Below are 21,423 nucleotides of genomic sequence, written 5' to 3' on the forward strand. Positions count from 1 at the left end.
GATTTAGAGGTGTCAAATTTTATGACAACAAGCCATTATATGTCTGCTATTATATGGATCTATTTAAAGATTACACTTTCAATAACAAATATTTAATAAGAGTCTCTTATTGTATTAATCTATCTGTCAATAAATAATTCCTAGGTATGTTGTCAGACCTATTTAACAAAATTTGAACTGAGATGTGATTAAATCCACACATATCAAATACCCAAACTTACATATTACTTACTTACTAGGTGGGGTAATTGGGCGTAGGTTAAAGGACAAATTTTGGTTTTCATAATACAGAAAATAACCCCCAAGAAATCATCAGTGGGACTCTCAGATTTAATTGCTCAATACTTATATAAATTTAAAATAAGTGTTGTGTCCTCAAGAACGAAAGAATAATAAGAGTTTGATATTTATTTTAAGGAATACTTTAGTTTTTAGAGCACTCACTAACAAAAGCAAATAAAATTGATATTAACGTACCAGCGTTTAAATTGAATTCAAATTTTACTTGTACTGAAAATGCTCATGAATTATAATAAGAGACTGATAAAAAAACAAAAAAAAACAGTGCTCTTGTTGTACATGTAATATTTCTTTAAAATAATACAACTACATTGTTATTTCTTAAATCAAAATATGTTTATGATATACATCAGGTCCCAGGTCCATCCTTAATATTATAAAAGGCTATATAAAATTATATTTGAATGTCAAAATTGGAATAAAATATTGATAAAATAATCTGTTTAAAAATACTTTACTAACCAATTGACATCTCTAAGTTCATATAATTACAGAAATAAATTATTGTTATCTCCATAAACATTTAGGAAAATAAAAATATTGGAAACACACTCTATGTTTTAATATATCCAACTATTACAATTCGAATGTTTTGGTCAACCATTTTTTTTTTTTTTTTACTTCATCAAATACTTCTTCACATCATCATTACTCTATATATTTTATCTCTATGGTTCTATTAGATCAGCTGCAAGTAGTGGTGTGCCAGTCCTTATTTAGGACAGAAAACTGCAGTTCCGTCCAATTAAGTTTCGGTCCGGTCTAGTTCAGTCTTGAGAACATATAAAGTTCGGTCCTTGATGACTTCACTCAAGTTTATTTCTTTTTTTTTTTATCAGTTCTAGTACTGACAGTCTGAAGGACCGACGGGTAAAATACTGTATTGGACCGAATAAATAAGGACCAACACATCACCAACTGCAAGCAGCCGTGAGCAGAAGGAAATAAATATAAAGAAACTCCATATATATCAAGGACATATAGGAAGGAATTACTCCGTTGTCAATCCACCATTCTACTCTGAGATACACAAGGACTTACACTAAACAAACCCTCCGTGTTATTCTCCCTTTTTCATGAGCACACACACTACTAATTACTTTATATTTAGATGTTCTCTCTTCATTAATATTTGTATCGAATTTAATTAATATTTCACTCAAAGTTCGGACCTATAGAATGAAGGATCCGGATTAAGGTTATTTTTTTACTGAATGCTGATGCCAAAATAATTCAAAAACCCAAAAATTTCTAATATTAGAACATTAATATTATAATAACAATATAGCCAAATTGTATAAATAAGTTAAAAATGAAAGTGAAATAAAAGAAAAAAAAAGGAAAATTTAGTATGAGTTAATTTTATAAATAAAAAAAACACCCCGAGATCATTTTTGTAAGTATAGAACGGATCCACATTTTCTCGTATCTGGGTTGGTTTGGATCTCTAATTTTATGAACATTTTACCCAATGGTCGACCTAAATAAAAATAGGATCAAGATTAAGGTTACATTTTAATTGATTACTTTTGCCTAAACCATGAATAATCCAGTATAATTAGTATTACTATTAAAACATAACTATTAGTTATTGTTAAAATTATTGATATAAAAAAATAACCACATGATACAACTTTTTATGTAAATGTCGCTCCAAGCACTAATAAAGATAAATAGGGTCGCCACGTTCGATATAGATAATATCTTTTATTTTTAAAATAGGATTAAGTATAAGAAATACTATAAGCTTTTTAAGATCCATACAAGTTAGAATACTTGAAGACTATTCGGATCCCGCATAATAAAAATTTATGAATACCGTACCTGAGTACTTTGAATCTAGATCCACGACCGATTCTATCTTTCCTAAGCATTACTATAAGCTTTTTAAGATTTTGAAAATCCCTCGAATCTTTTTTAAAATACCCAAAGTCTGTTCGGATCCCGGATAATAAAAATTTACCTACACTTAAAGTACTTTAGATCCGGATCCAAGACATGTTCTATCTTTATTAAGCAATACTATAAAAACCCATTTGATAATTTTTAAGATCCGTGAAATTTGGAATACCCATAGGTTGGTTCGGGTGTTGGATATTTTCCCATAATACAAGTTTACTTATACTGCACCAATACCGTTCTATCTCTAGTTACATGATCCCTAATATGTGGGTTATTTGGATCTATTTTCAGTAAGAACAGAAATGCATCATTATTCACATGGATTCATAGAAATCCTTTAATTATGACTCATGATGTAATAAGAAGGTGTTTGACTATGTATTAATGGGCAAGACTTGTTTGATGGGAGGGGGGGAGTTTAAATAAAAATTTTACTATAATATATACAGGGTGCGATCGCTTTTGACCACAGTAAAAAGGAGGTTGTATCTACCCTGAAAGTTGATTTACTGGTCCATCTTTGGTATCAACGGATTTTACATTAAATGGGGTTTCGTGGAACACTTTCGTTTGAGTCCTAACTATGAATGAGCGCTTACCGGAGACTCAGAGAGGAGACATGGTAACTGGTTTCTGCATTGGGAAGATCGATTTACATTTCAGATCTGTGTACTCTCTCTACATTTGAGGCTGAAGGAATCGAATAAATATTTTTATAATTAATAACTAATCAAAATGTAGTATATTGCCTTGGATTTTTATTATTGGATAATAAATCAAACAATTGATGCCCTACTTTTGAGTGGTCCATTGAAATCTGAACATTTACTAATTCCATCATTAATGAAGGTTGAGTGATTAAAAATTTATTCATATTTCGATTTATAAAAGTATAAACAATTAGTTACAAATCAAAACAAATCTTAGCTCTCTAGCTTATGTACAATTCGAGTAAATGACACTTGCATGTGATCGATGAATTTATATTTCCGCAATCCGAGCAGTTGGTCGTCTCCAGGTCGACCCCCTCACGTTTTTGAGGACCCATGGAATAAATCTCAAGATTTCACACCAGACTGTCTAGAGAGCTATCAAAAAAGTAGTGAAAAGAGCCTTGTGAGGGGGAAGAGTCCACTTTTGACACCAGCAATAAATGAAACTCATTTCTTCCGTTGCAAGTTTCTTTTATATGAGCCCTGATGCCAACCCCCTCTAATTCACCTTTTGTGTGCATGTCGAGAGGAAGGCCTGAAGTATCCGTCGTCCAAGAACGGAGGCCCTCAAAGCCACTTCTAGCCAGTGCTGGGACAGCCTGACAGAGGACTACATCGACAACGGGTGCCAGACCTTCTGCCACCGCCGCTGGAATCCATCATTACCACTAAGGGCGGCTACATTAATGAGTTAGAGGGCTCAGACATACATCTATTAAAAGTATTAATTTTTCTGAAATTCTATTGTTTATTAATAAATTATATTTTGTTGAAGTTTAAAATTCAAAATGTTATGTTTTTAATGTACCACTTGATATACAGACATATATTTTATTCGAATGAATGATTTTTTAGGATAGGCTATACCTATACTTAAAATCGATAAATTAAAGCCTCACTTTATTTGACTCTCAACATAAGCACCTACAACTCAAAAGCTACAGAAATAATATTAATAAACATATATTTTATACAAACAGATAATATCATAAATATTGAAAATGTGTGTTTCCGTTTCAAACTTGGAGTCATCCCTCAAAAACAAGTTGTTATAATAATAACAATTAGTTATTAGAGAATTTGCAGAAACGTTCTCAAAAAACCTGAGAACCTGGAATGTGTGATAATTATGAATCTCTTGTTTCTTTTGGAGTCGTATAATAGTACATATGTACGTACAATAAATATTTAAATTATTGCTCAAAAAGAGCAGCACGTATTCATCATCACAAATTTGTTTGTGAGAAAAAGATTCTCGTGGGAAAAGGAGAGCAGCTGATCGTAATAGGAAATAACACATAATTGGGCCCCAAACTAAACTGTAGATCACTCTTTAAAAGATATTTTACGAGGAGGTGGAGAAAAAGGATTAAGTCCATGGGCCACATTATTAATGTAGATGCGATGGTTAGATCCTAGGATTAAGTGGGATGAGTGAGGAAGACTTCCTTCTTTTGGAATAAAATGAACCCCTCAGAAATAGGTAGACAATGGCAAATATAACAATAATATGGAAAGCAATAAAACTCTTATAAGTAAAGACAGTAGGAATGGAGAAGAGGAGCAACCAAATTTGTATTTATTCATCATAATAATATTTGACTATTCCAAAAATTATATATACATACACCTGGTGGATGATCGTTAATGAATATTCATACATTGATCCTTCCATTCCTGGTGCTCCAAATACATAAAAATTTGCATAAATAATACAGTTTAGATGGAAGCAGAATAAGATAACGGAGGTTCATTAAAATCTAAACACTTTTAATTTGAAACTTCAGCAAGATATAATTTAATCATTATTGTAGCCGTGATGGCTTCCAGGCGATTGCAGAAGGCCTGGCTCCGCTGCGGAGATAGTTTTCTGTCATGGCGTCCCAGTGCTGGCAGACAATAGCTTTTACATCCTTGTGTTTGAACGACATACACTCCAAGCCTTCCCCTCGGCAACAACCCAAAAAATATAGTCTAGGGGTTTGCTAGGTTTGTTTTGTTTTGTAAGTAATTGTTTATGCTTTAATATATCGAAATATGAATTAATTCTTTATAACACAAACTTTGTTAATTATTGAATTAGTAAGTGTTCAGATTACAATGAACCAGCTGGTATCATCTTATATCTTGTCAATGCACTCCATCTGCAACATACCAATCACTTAACCTACTCAAACTTTAAAAAAAAGAGGCGCCATCTTGCAGCAAATAATACAACTCCCTGAATGATAATATTATTTAACGTAAAATATAGGTATGTTACTCTCATAGAGGCCATTGTGAAAAATGTATGTCATATCCCAATGCTACATACGGTCACACCACATTACGGTTTTTTAGTTAATCATTCCCTATTACTGGGTGGTGAATAAGTTTTCGCATCAACCTATACACTGAACTTCATTTTAATCTGAATGAATTCAAATGAACTGGGACATGATAGACATACAAGATAAATTTATCCAATATATATACATGAATATTATTTGCAAGTTTGGCCATCATTGGCGGCAATGATAGCCCTCAAGTTGGACCTGAAGGTCGTGCACGGATATGAGTTAATATTCTTCCACTACCATACGATGCAATAACAATAGATTGTCTGACGGTTGACCCTAAGCTGTTTGACGATGTCCTAAGTCTCATGGCTGGTGCAGATTAAAAATTGTAATCTCCAAACCTTTTTTTCCGATCTTTGTCTAGAAGTAAAAAAATTTTATTTACAATATCTTGTTTGAAAGATGACAATAAAATCTTTTAATTAATGTTCCCAACTTTATTATTAAAGCTCTCAACACCTCTCAAAATACAGTTAAAGAGGTGGAGCAAGACTTATTCACTATATTTTATGTCATTTTCCCCAAGAGTTGACAAATCAATAGCTTGCAAGATATTTCATGGGTACCATAATTATAACTATTTTAAAGGAAATAGTTAAATAACATAATAATTTTTTAGGGGAACCTCTTCAATTTTGCCGAATAATAATAATTCATTCAATACCAATTAGGTATTATTATTTTTTTTTTTTTAATTGAGAACTTTTTCAAAATTTTGATGACATTTTTTTAGAGCAGACATGGACTATATAATGTATGTGGGCATATTTTATATAATACATTCTAACCTTCTTAGTGTACCTCGTTTTTGAGTGTATGTTTTTCCGTCAGCAAGTCCAAAACGTTAGAGAGGAGGAAGGGGTTTGTCAAAAAGACCAAACTGGAACCGGAGGAGTTAAAAAAACAGTCAAGGTCAATCCCCTCAAGTCTATGTAGGCCCATGCAAGAGATATTGGGGTATCACGCCATACAGTCAAAAGAGCTATAAAAAAGGTGTTGGAAAAAGCCATTAAAAGGTGGAAATTTAAATTATATCCTTTTGAATTTTAAATTTCGGTTTTCAGATTTTAACGGACAACTTGGTATAACCATATAATATATATTTTTTTTGTTAATATGAATAAAATATACATATGTAATGGACCTTTAAAAGAACTACAAATATCCATCTTCAAACATTACATTCTCTACTTAACATTACTTCACAGTTTAATATTTATGTATATCTTTTAATTCTCGACTTAAAAGGGAAAAGAAGAATATAAAAAAATAACAAAAAAATTTGGATTTTATGGTTTTATGACACCAATAATTTATGTTGGTCGTCAATATTGCTAGCATTTTCCCATCTCCAAGATGCAAAAGAAAAAAAAAAAATAATGAATGTAAAATTAAATTAAATTATTATTTATACTTTTTAAAAAGAGAAGAAACGGATCAACAAAGAGTCTCGACTCTAAACTTCCCTAGCTATTTCCGTTATCCTATCGTAATTGATCAATCTATCAATGATTAAATATTTGACAATCTATAAACTATAGATATAGAGTAGATACGTATCTTGAGATATATCTCATAGCGAGGGGTATAACATTATAAATATGGTGGGTCAACATCAAAACAATTTATAACAAAAAGAAAGAAAATCCCAATTTATAGTTTTTTACATGAATATTTCTTAGATATATTTGTATGGGCGTATCCAATATTATATTTAAGGGGGGCTTTTATTTTTTTGAAAAAAAAATCCAAAAATTACAATTTGTTAGATAAAATTTTCTCATATTAAATTTTTCGGAAAAATTCGAAAATCCAACGCTATCCTCAAAAATATAACTTTTTCGAAAAAAAATTCAAAAATACACAGCTTTTCAGAAAAAAATTTCAAATATTAATTACTTTAAGGAAAAAAAAATTCAAAATCCATAGTTATTTACAGAAAATAAAAAAAATTTGGAGAAAAATTTATATGTAAATAACATTTTCTTGAAAAAAATTTCAAATATACAATTTTCCGTGAAAAAATTTCAAAAATCCGTAGTTATTTACAGAAAATAAAAAAAAATTTGGAAAAAAATTTATTTGTACATAAAATTTTCTGGAAAAAAACTTCAAACATAAAATTTTCCGTGAAAAAATTTCAAAAATCCGTAGTTATTCTCAGAAAGTTAAATTTTTTTGAAAAAAAATTGAAATATTAAATTTTTTGAAAAAAAATTTGAAAAATTAAATTAAATTTCGCATTTCAATTTTTTATATTTTCTAGTAAGAAGAAAAAAATCCTTAATTTGGGTCACTGCATTCCACTTAGTCACTACATGCGGACGCCCCTGATTTAAGTCAATAATATACTTATCATTCAAATTACTGGGATGAGTGTAGACAGGCAAGAAAATTATCTATAGTTTAGAACCATTATTTGTTTTAAGAGGTTAATATGTTATGGCCCCAATATGACCTCTTTCAACCAATAAAATCCATCAATTTATTATTCTTTCATTGTGATGATCAATTTTGGAATCTTTAAGAGTGCAATTTGTGACACACAAAGGGGTTTAATAAAAATAATTTTGTGATAGAAATTCACGATAATTTGTCCAGAAACAAAAAATTCTTGAAAATCAAAATGTGTTTTAATACACAAGAAGTTAGAATATAATAACGAAACTTTATTTAATTTAGGAGACGTATATTGGCCTCAATATGTCCCCTTTTAATATATAAATCTGTCTATTTCTCATCCTTGCATTGTGACGATCCATTTTAATTACTTCTAGAATGTTATTTGAGACATACCCAAAGGATTAATGACATTTATTTATTCGTAAAAATTGAAGATAATTCGTTGAAGATCTAATAAATTCTTGAAAATCAAATTAGTCGGATGAATTAAGATGCCCAATATTTTTTGCTATAGTTTATAACCTTGTTTTGATTTAAAAAGCTTATATTGGCCCAATATGATCAATTTGTGGTACATACAAATGGTTATTAAGAGCGTTTGTTCATGGAAATTAGTTAATATTTCATAGACATATTTAAATCAAGTTATAGGCTTGCATTCAAATCTATGGGATACGTTAAGATACTCAAAAATTGTAACCTTAGTTTAAGAACTTTATTTGATTTAAAGGACTAATATGGGGGCGATATGGGGAATTTGCGAGGTACCCAAAGGATTAAAAAGAGAAATTTGTTCGTGGAAATTTAGTTAATATTTTAGAGACATGTTTAAGTGAGTTATAGGATTTGTATTCAAATTTGTGGGATAAGTTAAGATACTAAAGAATTTTAAATATTGTTTGAAAACTTTATTTGATTGAAGAAACTTATATTGCGCATTCAAATACATAAAATCTATTGAATACTTAATCTTTTATTGTGACAATCAATTTAAACTACATCAAATAGAATTTGCGGCGCTTCCTTGTTGATAGAAATTGACGATAATTCGTCATGGAAGAACACAAATGTAAGCCGCACTCAATCATACTAGTTTTATTTTGTGTTGAAGGTCCACAAATGTTCATTCAATCCATTAATTTAATATATAAATCTATTAAAAAAACGCTATTCAATGATAAAATAAAGTAAGATGGCGTAAAAATATCTACAATAATTGTTATAGAGCGATGAGATTCTTTGTCAACGAAAAATAATATACATAAATTCAATCTTAATATATAAATAGAAACATTATTTTATTATCTCAATATTAATAAAAAGCTTATAAATGTTTTTTTCTTCGGAGTAAAACGGCAAACAAGCAACCTGATCACAAGGAAATTTGGCAAGTAAATAGTTAAATGCGCCTTTAGTACTCAGGTATATTTGCAAATTTTGTACAATAATCCTTTAAATCTTTTTCTTTACTAATGAACCAATTTTTTTTATTAAATTAAGAAGGAAATAGCGGATGATTGATTATACATCAACTGAACACCTTCTAAAGACCTAAATACCCTCAGAGTGGCTGTTAGGACCCAACATTAATTTATAGTGAAGAAATCATCATCTTCTTTTTTTTTTATATTTTACAAAAATAGCCGGGAATATTTCAAGCAGCTTTTGGTACTCCCAATATTTTATTTGGGCCCCTTTTATGGGGTTTAATTTAAGTGGTTTATTTTGTTGTAAGATTCAAATAAACTTTTAAAAATCCTAAATCCAAACTATTAGCTGAGGCAAATCTATGTTTATAAAGCAAATTTTGTCTGTCTCTATGAACGTATGAAAAAAAGTCACGGGTGCACTTTATATAATGTTCCCTGCTGTATATCATAAACATATTTTGATATAAGAAATAACAATGCAGTCGTATTAATGAAATATTGCAGGCATTTACAGTATATGTTATGATTTGAAAATAATATTAAGACTGGTATGTAAAAATGAATTAACTCTTGCGGGTATTATTATGTACATAAAGGGAGCACTGGTTTGTTTGTTTTTGAGCGTACTAGAGACTAATGTACTCATACGTAGACTTGATATACTTCTAAGGGAAAAAGAACACGAGGAGAAGTCGGGAGCGAAGTATATGGTATTACTGAATTAATACCATTGTTAATACAAGCTGCCAGATATATTATTTTGGGAAAGAGAAAATGAATTACTGCTCTGAAGCAGTACAGGGAAAATATTGTGATTATATTTAGATTCATATTTTTATTTTTAAATCAATTGACTCCAAATATAGAAGAGAATGCTCATCTCAGGGGGAGAAATATACACCACGAAGACCTTTGAATAATGAACAAAAAAAAGAGCACACGTAACAACCATTTTTCTTTTTCTAATTTTTAAAAGTAGTTTTATCATTACAAACATGTCAACTGTATTCATCAGTAATCACATCATATGAAAAAAAAATTCTCAAACTCTTGAAATGAACCCAGTATTGAGAGTATCCTGTGCGAGCGTGCTCAGGAAAACAATAGGTAAAAATGATGATTTATTAGGGAATTATCTTTTATATTATTAAAGCAAAATTTGTCTTTTAGCCGACACTTAATTACTCCGGGTATTGCTGAGTACTTTTGCTGGTATATTATAAAAATGAGGAAGATTATATCTACGAGGTTGTGCTAGAATGTTGTTCAAGAACTTCCGTATTTTTTCCCAATTATCATAGCTCAATGCTTAACTTCATAAAAAATTGCTTACATTATTTTTCGTGTAAAAAATACCCTTTGGGGTTATTGTTAGAATTGGGGGTGTTTCCCTGTACTCTACACTACCTGTATTCCTTTTCTTTATTGATACTTAAACTATATGTAAACCAATAACTGGTCTCTTTTCCATAAAAAACCCTTTTTCTTATCTGCGTTTTTTGTCTCTGAAAATAAAAATAACCAATAAAAAGAAGGGGAATTATCGTTTTCAAAGATTAATGTATAGATTGAGTTGAAAGGATATTATATGTTTGATGCGTCAATATAAAAACAATCTTGAAAAACATAAAAAAAAGGATTTTTAAAAATTCATATAGTATCTTAATTTTATATATATATATATTCAAAACACTGCGATATACACAATCCCCATTATTTGAAACGGTACGATGTGAAAACCCGCTGTATATAGATATTATTTAAAACGGGGAAAATACAAACTGCAGTCCAAAAATGAGATGAATAATTGGCAGTTCTTGTGATGTAGATAATGCAAAGATTCTTTAGATGGTCAATATATATTGATGTTGTAATTTTGGACTATTGTAATATAAAAGACTAATATTCATAAGTAATCATCTTGCTATCGGTGAGGCCAATGGTGGTTGAATAGAATAAATCAATTTGACATTGGCTATCTATCAGAAAAAGATAATTATTATTTTTTCTTTTTGATAAATGTATAATTAAAAATTTTCATGTTTCTTTCCAAGTGTGTAAGTTTCAAGTTTCCAGCCAGTATGTTGTGTTAATTACATGATTGTACGGAACGGATTGACAACCTTCAATTAACAAAACCTGCAATGAAGTGTATTTTAAATTGTCAGTGAGAATGCATCTCTAAATGGAACATAATATATAGGTTGTGGACAAGTTTTCATTTTGTAAAAATTGCAGCATATATAATCAAATTGTACAAGTTGCAATCAAAAAGTAAGATGAAAGATTTACATTACTTGGGATTAGAATAATGCAATAATTGAATATTCCGTGGATGATCCTTATATTAATGATGTATTTTTTGGCTATGTAATACACATTACTAAAATATAAGTATTCAATGGAACAGTATAGTGTTGAAATTAAATTAAGATCCACAATAATTGTAGTTTAGAACCTTTCTTTGATTTAAAAGACTTATATTGGCCACGATATTGCTCCGTTTATCCATTCAATTTGCCAATCTCTTATTGTGAAAATCAATATTGGCTACTGTACCGGGTGGTCCATTGAAATCTAAACACTTACTGAATCAATAGTCAATTAAGGTTGAGTGATTGAAAATAACTCATATTTCCATATAACAAAGCATAAATAATTAGTTACAAAACAGAACAGACGTGAGCTCTTTAGCTTACGTACAAGTCGAGAAAATAACTCTTGAATGTGATTGATGAATTTATATTCCCGCAATCCGAGCAGTTGGTCGTCTCCAGGACGACCAGTCTACACCGTCAGCAAGTTCAAAATGTTGGAGAGGAAGAAGGGATCTTTCAATAACGTCAAACTGGACACGAAGGAGTTAAAGAAAACTTCCCAGGCCAATCCCCTCAAGTCCTTGAGGGGACATAAAAGAGATATCGGGGTCTCACACCAGATTGTCCAGATAGCTATCAAAAGAGTGGATGGAAAGGGCTTTGTGAGGGTGGAGATGCTACTTTTAACACCCGCAATGAAAGAAACCCATCTCCTCCGTTGCAAGGCTCTTTTGAATTAGTCTTTTGAGTTATTTAAAACTAGTCTTTTGCGTTATTTTGAACTCTTTTTTGGCACTTTTGGCCACCCTACAGCCCTGATACTACCCCTCTTGACTACACTTTTTGGATGCATGTTAAGGGAAAGGCTTTCACCGTTCTTCATCCATTATCCGCAGCGAGTGCCATCATTGCCGCTGAGGGTGGCCACATTAATGATTAAGTGCTCAGAGACATCTAATTATAGCTTTAATTTCGTTGAAATTCAATTGCTAATTATATCTTGTTGCGGTTTAAAATTGATCAGTGTTCAGATTTTAATGGACCACTCGGTAAATGCAATTTATGACACAGTCAAGTGATGAATAAGATTAATTTGATTATACAAATTGACGATTGTTTGTCAATTTGTATACAAATGTGATCCACACAAAATCCTTCTACCTTATGGCTGGTGTTATATTTATTATGAATGATAAGGTGTAGGTTTATAAAAGATTTTTTTTTGTACTTTTAGTACGTATAATATAAAATATAATGTTTCAGTAATGACTAGGTTTTGTGAGTTTATCTAGGGAACCCCATTTATCACATGTTGTAAAACAATTACAATTATTATACAGAGGGCTAATAATCATAATGAATTGACTTTTATCCACTTCTACAGTTCATAAAGGACTTGAAGAATCTCGTGCCATCCTCATCTCAGGAGGGATATCAAAGTTTAGGGTTTTTTGAAGGTTTGTGTGCATACGAAAGGAATGCCATAAATCTTGGACTAATAAAAGGATTATAAGTCGATCATATCAACATCTAGGATCGAACGGCTATGGTTAGAGGTCTATATAATGTTTAACAAAAAGCGGGAGGGGCTTTTTCTAATTGGTAATCTCAAAAGGACATTTTTCCCCCCTAAAGATTTATCATTATTATTTAATACTTGAGAAGGGAACATCTATGTACAAAGTAATAACTAGTGCATGTGCTAATGAAAAATGGATAATTATAAGTTGTAAGTTATCGTTGGACTCGGAGTATAATTGGATGATCGATTAATTCCTGCCTATATGTACTTGCTAGATACAAAGTGGGATTTATGTTTATTTCCTTCCTCTCATGGCTGCCAGCTAATAAAACGTCATGACAGCTAAGCTGCTCACCTCCAAATATTCTTCAAATTGTCAGGATTACCACGTTTATTTTCGTTTTCTTTTATTTTTACAACCCGGCAGGGCAAGTTTTATGCAACAACGACATGTAATAATCAAGCATGCAGCTTAGCTTGTTTCCTTTATTTCCCCTCTTGAAGGAATGGAGTAAAAAATGACGTTGCCTCTTTTTTTCAAGCAATAACTCCTTTTATATGTGTTACCCATGATGAAAATCCAGAGTAGAATGGGCCGAAAATCATCATGGTAACTCTGACAATTTGAAGAATATTTTGGAGGAGAGAAATAATAATGTTCATGACGTTTCATTAGATCAGCTACAATCAGCTGTGACAAGAGAGGAAGGAGAAAAGGATAAACAAGGAAATTTGCTAGAATTACTCCGATGTCGATCTCCAATTCTACTCTTAGTCCAACAAGGACTTACAATTATAACTCTGTAACAAATCTTCAGGTTTACGCTCCGTGATTTTATGATCACACACGAACGTCCAAACAGGATTGGAATATAATTGAATCTATTTAAGAAAGGATTAAATAATAAAGACAACTGCTAAGGAAAAGAAAATTCCTTCTTTATACTACAAAATGGGGAAAAAGTTAAAAATAACTTCACTCAGTGAAGCGACGCAAGGAATATTTTATTGGAGTAGGAGGAGTGGAATTTCGTCTCTATCAAAATATTAGACCCATTGGAGAAACTATAAAGTAGATGAAAGGTTTAAGGCAGGGATGTTCAACCTTTTAATATTATGGGCCACACTTGAAATATTTATTGGGGTGCAGAACCTAATAATTAAAATTTAATGAAAAATGGCTACATAAGACAAACTATAAAATACAAATTTATTTCTCCTTTAGGCCAAATATAAAAGAAGGCAAACTCCAATTTTTAAAGGACAAACTGATTCAAAAAAAGGCCAATCTGGCAACCCTGTTAGAGTATCAGAAAATACAAAATGACTTAATATATTTTTCAATGTTTTTACGTAATATGTGAGTTCTACGCGTTTTGATGATATTGTGACAACTTTCCTACAAAATACTACTTGAAATGAGAATGAGTAGTGGGCCGCACCTAAATATTATGTGGGCCGCAATTTGGCATACAGGCCACGGATTGGACATCTCTGCTCTAAAGTCTCATTATGTACAGAAGGTTTACTCTTATGGAGTATTGAGGGGGAGGTCGGAGTCGAAATGTGGACTGAGGGATGAGTCCAGACAATGCTGACGTCACGTGGAATATGAGCAAACTAAAAATTATATATTACCCATAAGATGATGTGACAGTCTGTAACTTCTTGTTTAAAAAATGGTACATGCTGAGAGGAATTTTCACAGTGTGTTTTATGTGAGTAACATACACCTTTATTGTTATTAAATAATATTAGAATGCTTTTTACAAACTAATATAAGACAACCATTCCATGGTTTCACAGAAAGGGTCGCCATGCTTTTTTACAAACTAATATAAGTAAACAACGTTCATGCACCATTCGATGGTTTCAAAAAATTGTTTAACCAGTAACTCATTTTGGACCTTTTTTCCTGTTTTACCCTTTTCGAGATTGTCGATGAGGATTATTCCTTGCAAATCCAAAGAAACAACCGCCATAATCTTTCCAGTCGATTCTCCGATTCAAACGAATGCCAAACAGAAATATATTAACCGAATAACTGAATAATATGCACCTGTAAAGTTGTCGATGAGGATTATTCCTTGTAATCTTTCCAGTCGATTCTCTTCAAACGAATGAAACAGAAATGCTACTAACTAAAGAGATGCTACTAACTAAACATACCCTTGATACCCGCCAATAGTGCCATCTCTCGGACTTTGCTCGAACTTTTCAAACGACCCTAGTATATACTTTTTGTGTACTTTTAATTTCAGCCATTTTGTTTCCTCTTTCCTTTTTAGTCTCTTTATTTACAGGAAGGAATTAATAAGGAATTGTCAGAGCCCTATAAGAAGAATTACGTCACGAGATTTCAGCGCCCTCTAGTGACAGATATCAAATGGCCCAATAAGAAATTGAATACCACGCATGAATACTAAAAAAATAATTTTATTGTGTTTGAGGCAATCTTGGGTGAATCTCGAACCAAACACAAATGCAAAACAAGCTTGAGAAATGAGGTAGTCAATAAAACTATTCCCTTTCGAACGGGTTTCAAAGTAGGCTTATGACCATCACCAATGGTTAAAGATAGGATGATTTTGCAGAAATCTTGTGGAAATTGGACTGATGATTCATACTTATCTATTTTGGACTTACTCAAAGCAGTTCCCTAAGGACCTTGAAGTCATTAAGTCAAACCAACGACCAACTTGCTCACAAAACCACGCTGTAATTATATAAGTCGTAGGATAATCGAATTTCTCGATCAAAAAACAAGAGCACTGCCAGTTGCGTGAATCAGAAGGTATAAATTTTTAGTAGAAAGGCAAGAAAGGAGTTTAAGCTCTCAATCACATTGAAAGACTATTAAATCCCGAAAAGGTTGCAATGATATTAAAGGTGAAGGTAAGTTGTAAATAGAAACTATTTTTGGAGCCAATACAATATTCTGACCGTTAATCAAATGATTACGAAGATTTTTTAATAAATGAGGTACATCTGCAAAGACGAATATGTCAGTCACTGAATAGATGAGACTAAGAATTTTATTCATGATTTCATTTTTCTTGATTAAAATTCCTAGTTCCTTCTAGACACCCTGATTACTAAGTCCCATATCCGATGTAATCTGAGTAATCTTCAAAACATGTTTTTGACTAGTAGAAATAATTTCTTTTAAAACTTCAACAGCGGTCTTTGAACAAACATTTGATCCAGTTAAATGATAGGCAACGACCTGCTTCCATCTACTCTTCACTCCCACTAAGGCAACCCAAGAGCATGTGAGGGTATCTCTTCACTCGACAATTGTATTGTATCATATCCTCTCACAACTTGATCACCAACATCGTATTCCAAAGCCGATTTTATAGACATTTCATCCATGACAACTCCACAATACTTTTCATTCACTTTCGTCCATGCATATAGTCTTAAGGGAGAGTAAGTTCATTATAGAACCAAGAATCCCAGGTTAAAAATCAACTCGCTTAAGATTTCTTTGTATTGTTCGGTTACTAAGTAGAGGATATCCTTTATTTAGAAGCATTAGAAGCCACTTGTACCACATGTGAATCTTAACTGAAGTGAATTATCGATGGTTTTATTAGATCAAAGGCGGATTTTGGAAGGTGAAGACTTGCGACTTAAAATTTTTATCTGGTCTGAATTAAATACCGAAGATAGGTGCATTTCTAAACACTTAAACTTTGATTCTGTATCCCGAATTTTGACATCTTTCTCCTTCAACTTCTTTTTTAATCTGCTTCATAGACTCCAAGTTGGATTTGTAAGTTGGTATTAATATCCTTTAGATGTTTTACCTCAGAAGAAATATCTGTAATACGTATAAAACAATCATTATTTAAAAAAAAAGTAACTAATACAAAAACAAAATTACCATTATAAGAAGTTTCCATCTTCTATTGTTGATGAAATTAAATCCATGTCCAATAAGTCTATTTCTTCATTTTCGGAAGTAGGAGGTTCCAAATAAGGAGTAAAGTATGTATGATCCTGAAATTGTGGAGATCTTTTTTTCCATGAAATTTAGATAAAAAAAGTTGCTTGAGATCTTTTTAATTATTAAATTTGCTTAGCATCACCATTGTTCTCCAGAATGAAAATGGATTTGTTGGAGTTTTTGGTGAGCCTTGGAAGTCTAAGTTTTAGATGTTTAAACAATGTTGGAATGGCTTGAGAGTGAAGCCTTTTCCTTCCCTTTGGAATTCCTTATTCCTGATTTTCTTCAAAATGTTTAGAGCAATCGAGCATTAGTATGAAATAGCTAATTACATAGTTTATTTTTCAAAAAGAATAAATTATGACTTTTTTATTTATTTCAAATTTGTGCTTTCCCTTTTGACAGTTGAGAGTCGTTAAAAAAGCTGGCTGGGAATTATAATGCATTATAACACTCATGACCTATATCAATAATTATTATGGAAATCCATTACTCATTGGTCATAATATTACTAGTATAGTAGACTAATTAATTATGCAAAGAAAATAATATTTTTCCTATTCTTTAAAACGAGGAATTCTTATGAGGCAATATAAATGTATTGTCATAATTAATTTTGTTATAACTTTTACGAAAAACTATTTTCCAAGAAAAAAAGTTATATTTTTAAAACAAAGATAATTTTTTCTATAATTATATTATGCAAAATTGTACTACAAAACAAAAATGTTAATTCCATTTTCAGATGTGAATCCAGTGAAATGATCCGTCTGTCATAATTTTAAAAAAAAAATAATAAAAAATTATTTTCAAAATCCCATACTCTAGCTTCTCTTATTGACTAATATAAGAGCATTGCCATTATCTCTAACAGAAGTGGGAGTTAGACTCGATAAATGCAACTCGATTTGGAATCGAATCCATATTTTGATGATTTCCAACTCGACAACTTGAGTTTCGTACCACTTAGCAATAATGATAATAATTAAGATCGGACAACCTTTTTACTCGTTACCAAAACTGAGGCTATATAAAATAGGACCAAGACCGAGACCAGAAGCGGTGAAATGAAAGAACCCCTATTGGGTTGTTCAGGTACAATGTACTGTCTTATGGTGTACCTTCAGCTCCAGCTATAATACAAACAGCCCAAGAAAGACCCATTTTGATGGCATACCTAATGTTAAAGTTTGTATCGATGATCTTCTTGTTTACTCAAAGACCCAATCCGAGCATTTATCGACACTACGTAAAGTGTATGAACGTATCCGTGCTGGTGGTGCATTGCTTAATAAGAACAAATGTATTTTTGCAAGTCCTAAATTAACCTACCTTAGATTCAAAGTCTCGGAATAAGGCCGCTCAATGGACCCTGAGCTCATTCATCTGCTTATTAATTTTCATATCCTAGGCTCTGCTGTAGAAGTCAGATTGTTTTTGGATCTAGTTCAATTTTACAGGCACTTCTTGAAAGACCTATCTTCTACTGCGACTCCATTATATGAGCTCACCAAAGGTAGTGTTGAAATTATGTGATCCCCTTGTTTGAGCAGAGTTTTATTTCCATCAAGAAAGGAGTGTCAGAAACCACTGTCTTATGCATTATGACCCATCTCGTCAGCTAGCTGTAACTAAGGATGCATCACAGCTTGGACTTGTTGCGGTACTATCCCAATTGGATCAAGATAAAGAACGTCCTGTCGCATTTGCATCCCATAAGCTATCTCAGGCTGAGAAAAATTATTCTCAGATCGATTGAGAAGCAACAGCTATCATGTTTGAACTTTCAAAGTTCGAGAGTTATCTACTAGGTCGTACTTTTGCAATCAAGACTGACGACAAGCCCTTGGAGTACATCTTGAGTCCGAAAAAGGAACTCCCGCAAGTTGTCACTGCAAGATTAGCTCGTTTTACTGTCAAGTTATCCATGTTCAACTTCAAAATCAAACACGTCAAAGGATCAGAGATCTCTCACGCTGATGCATTCTCTCGTGGCACATTTGATGAACCCATCGAAGACGAAGTTGAAATGGTGATGTGTAACCTCTTAACTGCCTCATGCTCTTGTGAGGAGGGCATTTTGAAGGATTATGCTGACGACAACAAACAACGTCGAGCCACGAATGCTGCAAAGTCTGGGGATTGGTCCAAAGTATACTCAAGAGACTACTTCAGGCAGAGGAATTGTTTCTCTATCAAGAATGAGTTTCTGTTGTGAGGTATTCGGATGCTGGGTCCTCAAGTCTCTGCGACATAAGTTTTTGGAGGAACTGCACCCGACACACCGCGGCATTGTGAAAATGAAGAACATAGCGTGCCAGAAATTTTGGTGGCCCAGTATCGATGAAAATATCAGCTACTACGTCTTAGCCTTCAAAATTTGGCAGATACACACCTCCTCGTCTTCGTCATAATACGTTCCCTTTACTCCTACCGATGTTTGGGAGCATATTCATTTTGATTATGCCAAAGTAAACGGTAGAGATGTTCTGGTGCTGATGGAATCGTGATCCAAATAGATGTCAAGTACTTCCATTGAATCGACACTCCAGCAATTATTTTCGTGGTTCACAAGGTTTGGATTACCTCGAATTGCCCACTCAGTTAATATACCTCAGTTCAGTGCTTCATGGTTCAAATCAAAGTTGAGCGAATGGGAAGTAAAGCACACGCTCTTGCCTCTATTTCACCCTGAATCGAATGGTCAGGCAGAAAGAGCAGTTAGAATTAACATGAAGGACATGGTTAAAAAAAACCCAATAACTCCCTAGATGAATTGCTTTTCTCATATCGCTCTACACCACTCAATAGTGGGCGAACTCCAGCTAAATTTCTGTTAACTAGTCCAATACGAATCCACCTAGATGGTTTCATTGCCTCCTATAGACCACCTTTACGGAAACCTGCATCAGGTTCCCTATTGTAAATGATAGAGGCTACACCAAAGGAATGAAGGTCTGGTGTAAAAGTTACCCTAAACGTGAGGACAAATGGGTTCTGGGGACCCTAGTGAGCAAGATTGGCGAACCAATCTGGACAGTGAGAATCCGGGCCCAAGTCAAGACAAGGCATATTAATCAACTTCGCCCCCAGCTCAATTAATTGATGCTATGGATTTTATTTATAGTATTAAGTCGACTTACTTTACTTTACTTTGTTACATGATGTTCCTCCATCCCTCTCAATTATTTTCCAAGAATGTTTGAAAATGAATAATCAATTGAATATCTTCTATAACATGATCGACAACAACAAGAGTGTCCCAAATTCTAACTTGATTTTGTATCACTCAGCAACAACGATAATAATAAAACTCGTACTACCTTTTTACTCGTGTCTGAACTTGTACAAATATGTTAATCAGGGGCAACAATACAATCCAAGACATGGCATACATAGATCAAGCATTAAATAACTTATTTTGTTACTCATGATTATTTATTAGGTACTTCTTTATGTTACCAAAACTAAGGTTATATATAATAGAACCAGGACCGAGACCAGAAGTGTTAAATGAAAGAACCGATAGAACCTGAACAGGGCACAACCTTGGCTGAAAACGATAAGGTTTTCTAATTATTTAACTCTTGATTCTGTTATGTATTTTACTTATAGTATTAAGTAGGCTTACTTTACCATTTTTTTCTATCACATTATTTTATATCTTAAAAAGAACTCTTTATTTTAGTAGCGTGTGTGCCTCTCTTTTAACTAGACGTATAATTAATAAATAGAAAATGGTGACAAGTCTGAGATATTAATTAGTGTTTTACTCATAGGTAATTATATACAACAGATTCTATCAAATCTGAAAATTCGAATGATCTTCCACTTATCATCAAAGTTAAGAGCTCCATTAAACAGTTGCAGTTAAATATTCGTGAATTTCGATTACTAAGTCGTCCATCGAAAGAATTCGGGATAAACGATGAAAAGATCAAGCTAAAGCTATAAAATTGATTTTAAAGACAAGGCCCAAGACGTAGTAGCTTTAAATTGGGATGGCAAATTACTACTTGCTTCGAATAGCTGGAAGTTGAAGGAAGAATATTTACCCTATGTGATTACCATAATTGAAAATAATATGATCTGCTAGTATGCTTAAAAAGAATCGAAAATTAATGTGGTCACTTTGACAATTTGAAGAATGTTTGGGAGAAGAGTAGCGTTCTATTAGATTAACTTCGAGTAGTTATGAGATGAAGGAAATCAACACAAACCCCACTCCGTATCAAGCAATGATATAGCAGGAATTACTTCGATATCGATTATCCATTGTACTCTGTGTCCAATAAGGGCGTACACTTATAACTCTGCGACAAATTATCATTGTTACGTTACGTCTTTCACACACTAGTGATTACTTTATACTTTTATGTTCATTCTTCAAGAATAGTGATAATAACTTGGCAAAATAAAATACATATATACAGGTAAGAGCTACAAAAGCCAGCCTTCTTCTATTATTATATTATTTTCATCTATGGCTATATGTCATTAGTAATGAATAATTATATTTGGCGACAATGAACAAATTTTTGCTG

Source organism: Lepeophtheirus salmonis, chromosome 3 (assembly GCF_016086655.4).
Source record: "Lepeophtheirus salmonis chromosome 3, UVic_Lsal_1.4, whole genome shotgun sequence".
In the NCBI taxonomy this organism is placed as follows: Eukaryota; Metazoa; Arthropoda; class Copepoda; order Siphonostomatoida; family Caligidae; genus Lepeophtheirus; species Lepeophtheirus salmonis.